This window comes from Gossypium hirsutum, chromosome A06, assembly GCF_007990345.1.
Source record: "Gossypium hirsutum isolate 1008001.06 chromosome A06, Gossypium_hirsutum_v2.1, whole genome shotgun sequence".
NCBI classification, from domain to species: Eukaryota; Viridiplantae; Streptophyta; class Magnoliopsida; order Malvales; family Malvaceae; genus Gossypium; species Gossypium hirsutum.
The window spans coordinates 107,255,601-107,264,684 of NC_053429.1; positions in this window are offsets into that span (position 1 = coordinate 107,255,601).

Genomic DNA, 9,084 nt, shown 5'->3' on the forward strand with positions numbered 1-9,084 from the left:
TAGGACATTGAAAAGGGATTGTCAATCGTTTATGACATGCTCAGTGGAAAAAATAATAGCAGTTTTGGTTGGGATGAGCATAGGCAGCTTGTTGTTGCTGAAGATGCGGTGTGGAACTCATATATAAATGTAAGAATTATTTCAAGTCTTTATTATCTTATTTTGACCAAACTTATATCTAATATGAATTTCTCATTTTTACAGAGTCATAAAGAAGCGACTCAATTCAAACATCGTAGTTTCCATTATTATGACCAACTTACTGCCATCTACGCAAAAGATTCAACCACTGGGAAAGATGCTCAAACAGCCGCTGATATTATTGAAGAAATAGATGTTGAGGATGTAGCTACTACAAATACTCATGAAGAAAGAAACGATTTCCATGGATGCGAAGTTGATGTTTCTTTGGATGACGTGGATCTTTCAGGCACACAACAGCAACCAGCTATAAACCAAGGTGATTCCACATTTTCAAAGAAGAAAAGAAATATTTCTAATGCAAGTGATCATATTTCTTCTACTTCATTTAATGATGCTGCCACTTTATTGGTGGAAAACATACGGACCATTGGCGTTGAAATCAGTAGGAGTATTACCTCCGAGGTGCTAATTCAACAAAAGTCAAAAATGATCATTCAAGAAAGTGCTCTAAAATTATATCCAACATTATGTGAAGTAGAAGGTTTAACTGAGGATAAGCGCTATCGCACATTGAGCAAAATTCCAGATCATCCAGCGCAAATGCTCATTTTCTTTAGTTTACCTTCTTCTGTGCGATTGGAATGGGTCAGAAGATTTCTTGCTTACCATTAAAAATCATGGTTGTGTTGAATATATTTTGGTAACTTTTTGTCTTTGTAATATTTGGATGGTATCATGACATGATAGAATGTCATTTCAATGTTGTAACTTTTTGATGTTATAAAATTTTATAACATATGGATTATGACATATAAACTAATGAAATCATGTAAGTTTTTGTTAATATATGAATATTATGTTTGGATGTGAAATATAATTCTCAAGTTATTTATTACTTCTAATATTTTGTTTTTTTATTGTAGAATAATTAAATTATTTGTTTCACTAATGATATTTTAGCACATTAAATATGTAGTGCAGTTTAAAAATAATAAAGTAGATTATATCTTATTTTTATAGTATTATATATTATAATTTTTTAATTCATATAATAATTATATTAAGAATTTTATTAAATTATATATTATTTTATTAAATTATATTTAATAATAATGTTAAAATATAGTTAAATTATTTATTATTTTTATTAAATTATTTTTAATAATAATATCAATAATCATCTACCTAAAAAAATTTGCTAAGGGTATTCTGGTCATTTTAGTTTTTTTTCTTATTCTATTACAACATCATTCCATTCAACTAAACACAAGAATACTATTACAGTTCGATTCCATTCTATTCAACCAAACAGTTGAATTACTGATTACAGCTCTATTCTATTACAGCTCTATTTAATTACAGCCCTATTCCATTATAGTGAATAAAATGTACCCTAAGATTTAAACCAAAATTGTCTTGTCATTAATAAACCTGTCCTTTTGAAGTTCCCCCAGATTAGGCTATTTTACCAAATTGACCTAAAAATTTTGATATTTACAAAAATAACCCAGGTTCAAAAACAATCACCAGAATGACCTGAAATGAACAGTAGAATGGGGTTTTGACCTTCTAATGACCGGCACCACCTCGTGTTTTGGCCCCATGATTTCCTGATGATTGTGTTAAGCTTTAAAAAATTAATTTTTTTGGTTTTGGCCTTCCAATAGCCGGCACCAGGGTATTTTTTTTAAAATCATATTATTTTGGAATAAAATATACGAGTATTTAAAAAAAATTTTGGTGCTGACCTGTCAATGGCCGACACCAGGTACAAGTATTTAAATTTTTTTTTTGTTTTGGCTTTCTAATGGCTGAAACCAGTACGAAAAAAAATTAAATTTTTTTAGTGCTGGTCTGTCAATGGCCGGCACCAGGTACGACTATTTAAAAAAATGATTTTTTTCGTATCTGGTGCCGGCCATTGACAGGCCAGCACCAAAAAATTTTGATTTTTTTCATACTGGTGCCGACCATTAGAAGGCCAAAAAAAAATTTAAATACTCATACCTGGTGTCGGCCATGACAGACCAGCACCAAAAAATGTTATTTTTTTCGTATTGGTGCCGACCATTAGAAGGCCAAAACAAAAAAAATAAATTAAATACTCGTACCTGATGCCGGCCAGTGACAGGCTAGCACCAAATTTTTTTTTAAAATACTCATATTTTTGTATACTAGTATGATACGATTTTCAAAAAAAATACTCTGGTGCCGGCCATTGAAATGCCAAAACTAAAAAAAATCAAATTTTTAAAGCTTGACACAATCATCAGGCAACCATGAGACCAAAATACGAAGTAGTACCGGCCATTAAAAGGCCAAAACCCTATTCTATTGTTCATTTTAAGTCATTTTAATGATTAATTTTGAATTTGAGCCATTTTTATAAATAGTAATTTTTTTTTAGACCAGTTTATTAAAATAGCCCCTAGATCGCGTTACCTTTTGAGCATAACGTGGAACCAAAAGTGGGCAGGAAGGGAATGAATATTCAATGCATTAATGATTCTAGAAATTATTGTACGATACGAATGGGAATTTATTATTGTTGAATACCAGCTACTCACTGTCCATTCCCATCCCCCATTCTTCCCATCATCTTTCACCTTGCACTTGCTTTCACATTTATTGTACCATTAATATGATTTTTTTATCCGAAATATATATAAAATCATGAGCTTAGAAAAAATTTTAATTGATGAAAATTCATTTTATTGTTAATTATATTATTAAATTAATAAAATAATAATTTACTATCATTATTATGTGATAATAACAAAAGTAATGTTAATTGAATATCAATTAATATAATAGTATAATAATATGCAATTAATTAAGCTTGGTCATATCTATTAAAAGTTTTTATATAAAAAACAAAATATTATATTATTAACTAATCATTCAATAAATTAATAAATTTAATTTTTTTAATTAAATAAATATAATTTTATTTTAAATATGATAATAATTAATAATGTAAAGTCAACTTTTTATAATTTATAAAAATTAAATGTGTGAGATTAACATTATATCACTATATAGGTGATTTAATCTATAATGTATAAATTTATTTATCTATTAATCATGTTTTCATTATCAATGTAATAGTTATTATTACTTAACTAGACTTTGGATCAATATTAAATTACGCTTATTAATTTTAGATTATTTATCACTTGATTAGTATTACAATCAATGTTGGAGCAAGGGGGCAGGTAGGGCCCAACCCCCTTAAAATAGAAAATTTTTTATTTAAGTCTTTTTATAATTTAAAAAATTTAAATTAATAATGGTAAAATTGTACTTTGCCAACAAAAAAAATAAAAATTTGATTTGATCATTTAAAAATTATAAATATATAGGCTATTAAAACGGTGAAATTACATTTTTACTATCGTAAAAATATACAATTTAATTTTGATCCTTCCAAAAAAAATTTCTAGCTCCGCCACCATCTACAATTATATATCAATTAAAACTAATATTTAACACTATAAAATGTGCATTTATAAGGCATTTTCATTCAAAGTAACATCTAAAAAATTACTAGAAAAATCAATCATACATTTACATTATTTAATAGATTTTGTTTCCATCATAAAAATGTGTGATTTTTATTATTATTATTTGATATTAAATAGTTTTACTATTATTTGATTTTAATAATATGTTGTTTTCCATTATTGTGAAATATTATATCAAAGGCAATAAAATATTAAAGTAATAGTCTTTTGTAACTAAAATTTGGACTCATATTCACAAGTTATTTTATATAATTACTTAACCCACTTTTTTATTTTTATTACTTTTAAAATATTATTTTATTCTCTCAACTATTTTTCAAAATTAATCAACTTTTATTATAATTTAGACAAATTCTGATTTAATTAGCTAATATACATGTTTTTAAAATTATAAAAATATATTGTTTAGTAACTTAAAAAATAAACACGTAAACTTTTTTTAGAGTGTCACACAAATTAATTTAACAAATAAATTTTTACTGTATAGGCAGCCAAACCTAAATTTTTAAATTCAATAAATAAAGAAATTAAATTCTTAAAAATTATATACAAAAAATATAAAAACATATTATAACTTTTAAATTTTAACTCTATAATTTAACCAAAAATAATTAATTCAAGACAAAACGTGATGAGAAATCATGCTAATATTAATATAATAGCTAGCTTTAAATCGTAACTATAAACAATCTTTTAAATGTTTATTTTGAGTATAAGTTTTTATTTCCCATTATTTAACAAAATTAAATGATTTAAACTACGTTTAAAAGTATATATAAATGCGTATAAATAAATATTACTAATTTAAATATATATTCTCAAAGTAAAAAAAGAAAAATTTCAGTAAAATTACTCATTTTAATATATAATACTCGATCATTTGCATATCCTTAAAAGATTGGATTAATCATGCAAACTCGAAGGTTTATTCAAAATTTGAAAGAGTTTAAATAAAAATATTAGGCCTAAAAAATATGTTTGAATAAAAAAATTTGCTCATTAAATTATGAGTATGATTCAAGCTCCAATATTCAAAGACTGAGCTCCACCAATTTTCTAATCTATAATATGTTAATTTTTCTTTTCTTTTATGTATTATAGAATTTATATCATATTTGTTTTAAATCATATATATTTATATATATTATATTACAAGTATTTTAAATTTTTAATGTGTTGACACTATAAAATTTTGAATTGCGACAATGAAAGAAAGTATGTTTTTGTGAAGTGAGAAGTTGCAACATAAACCCCTCCACCTTTTTTATATAATTTTTAATGGTGTTCTACAATTTATATTCTTATAATAAGCACTTTCAATTTGTTTATATTCAAAATTTAACTTACAATTTCTCATAACAAATTGCTGTAAATTTTAAAATCATTTTAAAAGTCTTTTTAAGTTTATCATTATTTTTTACAAATTACATACACTATTCAAATTAAAATAGATATAATATTAGAATAAATTATTTAGTGGTCACAATATTTAAATTTATTTAATAATCTACATTCAATAATTAAAATAAAATTCCACATGATCTATTATTATAATATTTATATTTTTCTTTTTATAATTTTATACAATTAGCCTAATTTATAATAACCATTTGCTATAACAACCAAGTTTTTAGTAGAACTAATTTTTTTTATATTTTTTTTTCACTTATAACAACAACAACAACAGAAGTTTTGAATTACATTATTTATTAAATTAGTTATCAATAAGAATATATTGTAAAAAATAATCTTCAATTAGTGGAATTGAAGATATTAGTTCAATAAATTATTAAGTTTCATAATTAAATATTCTAAACTTATAAATTGATTACTTGAATTTAATAACTCACCAGAAATTAATTAATTTAATTTGATAACTTATAGTGATTAATTGAACTTCTTACAGTTATGAACTTTATAATTAATCATGTAAATGAATGTAAAATAAAATATGCATAAAAGTAGTAATGCATGTACCTACCATACACCTTTTAATTTTATTGATTTGATTCTCACTTTCTTTCTCCTTCTTTTTTTAACATAATTCACAGTTTCTTTATTTGATAAAAAATCACAATATGAATTCTATTATAGGTTAATCACAATTGTCTCTTAATAGCATAGTGTTATAGGTGTATAACAACCACCTTTTTATAACAAGCAAAATTTTGACAAACAAAACTCTAATAAAAATGGTTAAATATAATTGAATTCAAATACGATGTGTGACATCAACTCAATCAATAAATAATAATATATACAACATATAATGTTTCAAAGTTGAATATTTGAATTCTCCTTTATTCATCACATATTACAATTAATATTTATATAAAATATTACAATTGTTTATTACTGGTGCTATGTTTGGTTCATATGAATGGCATTGCCATTCCTACCTTATTCAACACAATAAAGCCATTCAATTGTTTGGTTGGTTGTAAAGTCTATTCCCTTGTATAGCCATTACAAGTTAATTTCGCAAAAACACTGAATAGTAATTTAGTGCCACCCCCAATAAATGGCTATTCAATGGTTTCAATCACTATTCGAGTAGAACAATAAGAAAAAAAACTAGTTGAAACCATTGCATGCCTCCATGCTTTGAAGACTGGAATAGATTTGGGTGATCAAAATGTCATATTAGAATAAGATGATTTCTTTATAATCAATAAAATGTGCAAGAATAAATTTGGGTTGAAACGATTTTGAATGATTGCCAAACTTTGGAATTTTTTTTTAGATCATGGTTAATCTTTCATAGATTTCAAAGTCGGACTTTACAAAGATAAAATTGGGTTTCAAAGAGAAAAGTTCTAAGTTTTTACTTTCTAATAGGTTTCAACACATCTCTTGGATTTTGATAACTAAAATAACTTTAAAAATAAATTTTTGATTGTGAAATTTTTAAATCTAAGGACGATTTTTAAGAAAAAAAATTGAAAATATGGAAAAGGACATCAAGGCAAAGCTCTTGGTAAGTTTTAGATTGGTGGTCAATGAAAGGTGATGGCAGAAGGAAGCAAAGACGACGAAGAAGATGAATTTGGAGGAGAGAGAGATTGTGATGTAAACAACAAAGGAAGCAGAAACGACGAAGAAGACGGAAGGTAAATTGGTCACTTTATATATATTCATTACCTATTCTTTAATAGCATTCTAATCAACCAAACAATAGAATACTATTACTCATATATTCTATTCAATCAACCAAACAATGTAATCTCTATTATTTCTTTATTCTATTCTTACAAAATGACTATTTCATTACAACCCTATTTCATTCCAGTGAACCAAATATAGTGTAGAATTCTTTATCTTCATTACATGGGAGAAAAAATATTTTTTATAAAATAAATCTATAATTAAATTGGAATTTAAAATATAAATAAGTGATTTTTTTAATAAAATGATTATTTGCAATGATATTTATTTATGAAAACTTAAAAAGTCTTAAATATTTTGATATTATTCTCATTTAGATTTCGATTTTTGTAATATTTTTAATTGAGTTTGGTAAAGTTAATATATTTGTATATAATAGAAAAAAGGAAATAGTAAATAAAATGAAAGTAACTTTTATAGAAAAACTAAGAAACCGATACTAACAAGTAAAAGGTAGATGAAAAGTACAAGAGAATTTTCTCGTATTTAAATTTCACTTATAAGGAGTGTTATTTATAAACTCCTTTGCATTTATTGAAGTATAAGTAAACAAGCCTTTTTTTATTGAAACATCTAAGTTGCTCTCATATTTATAAATGAATTAGAGAGTTTTATCTCATCACTTTAATGAGAGTTTAATGAGATTTTAGAAATCCACTATAAATGTATTTACAACACTCCCTCTTGGATGTCTATTAAAGAAAAATGTGTCTCATTAAAACCTTTATTAGGAAAAACTCTGTGGGATAATAACCTAATGAAGGAAAAAAAAAGTACAGAATCTCTCATTGTATGTTGCCTCGTTAAAAATTGTGACACCCCAAACCCGACTCGACTTCCGAAGACCGCATTAATCACTAAAGTGACACAAACCAGAAACAATACACTTACACTTGAATAATTAGTCAATTCACATTATGAATCATTCAAACTAATTTTAGAAGGCAATTACATGCAATCTCGATCATGCAACCACAAACATAACCATACATAACCTATGAACATGTTTTTTCTAACTAAAACTTGCATACCAGTCAAAAGGGAAAAATAGTAATTTTAGCATCACATAAAATCGAAAACCATATTTAATTAATATTATCATACCACCCTTGAATCTAACATACTATGCTTCTTCATTAATCAACATAGTCGATTCAAATTGTAATTTATATTAATCAAGTGAAAATGAAACCAATTATGCGTACCTTATTTACCTAAATTTAATCATGCTTATTATTACTCACAATGTTTCCCTAAACATGATTCAACTTAAAATGTATAATTAGGCATGAAAAACAATCATAAGCCAACTGTACACATACTCAAACATATTACCTCCCATACATCTAATATTACCAAAATCCACAAATCAAAATCCAAACTTTTGAGTCGTAGCTCTCCACCCTGAACGCACCAAATAATGAACCAAAGTTCCACACAAAAAGGTGAGTCAATAACTCCAACAGTAAACTGAAAAATGATTGGTGAACAAATCAAGCATATTGTGCTCAAACTTCACTTCTAAGACACTTTTGAATATTCTATGGCATGCCAACTATATCAAATGGTTTCCACGTGTATACATGGGCATTTAGTCAATTTCGTTCTCAACAACAATAATTAACATTATCACTTCCAAATTTACTAATTCACTTAAACAAACTTGCATTAATGACACATAGGCAACTAGTCACTAATCAAATTCATTTTCAAATTCAATCATGCATATGTATCATCATACACATATTACACACAATGAATTACTCACATCATCATGCTTCTCTTACTTATCTCAATGCAATTAGAACCGGCAAGTATGCACTTAACATATCTTTGACACTTAGTCATCACAACGCACACAAATGCAAAGCATTAGACATGCACACATGCTAATGGCAGCAACTTTAATGTACATCTACATTTTCAGTCACCAAATGAGCATTTTGAGTGTACTTATATTGAAAAATCGTGTTTGGAAAATGTAGTGGGAAATAAATTTAGGGAAAACCCATAGTTTTAAAAAAAATCCAAAACAAGAACTTTTTTGTGATATCTAAAGTAATAAACACTTAATCAAAATTTTACATTTTCAATTCGTCTGGGATGAACGCTTCGACCGAGCAATCTTCTCTGCTATTCTCAAGCTCATATCTTTGAGTGTGGGATCGCTTCGAATCAGAAAATTTTTCACAAAAATTACTAGTAGGGTAATTTCGCAATTTCTCTAACATTTTGGGCTAAGTTGTAAATA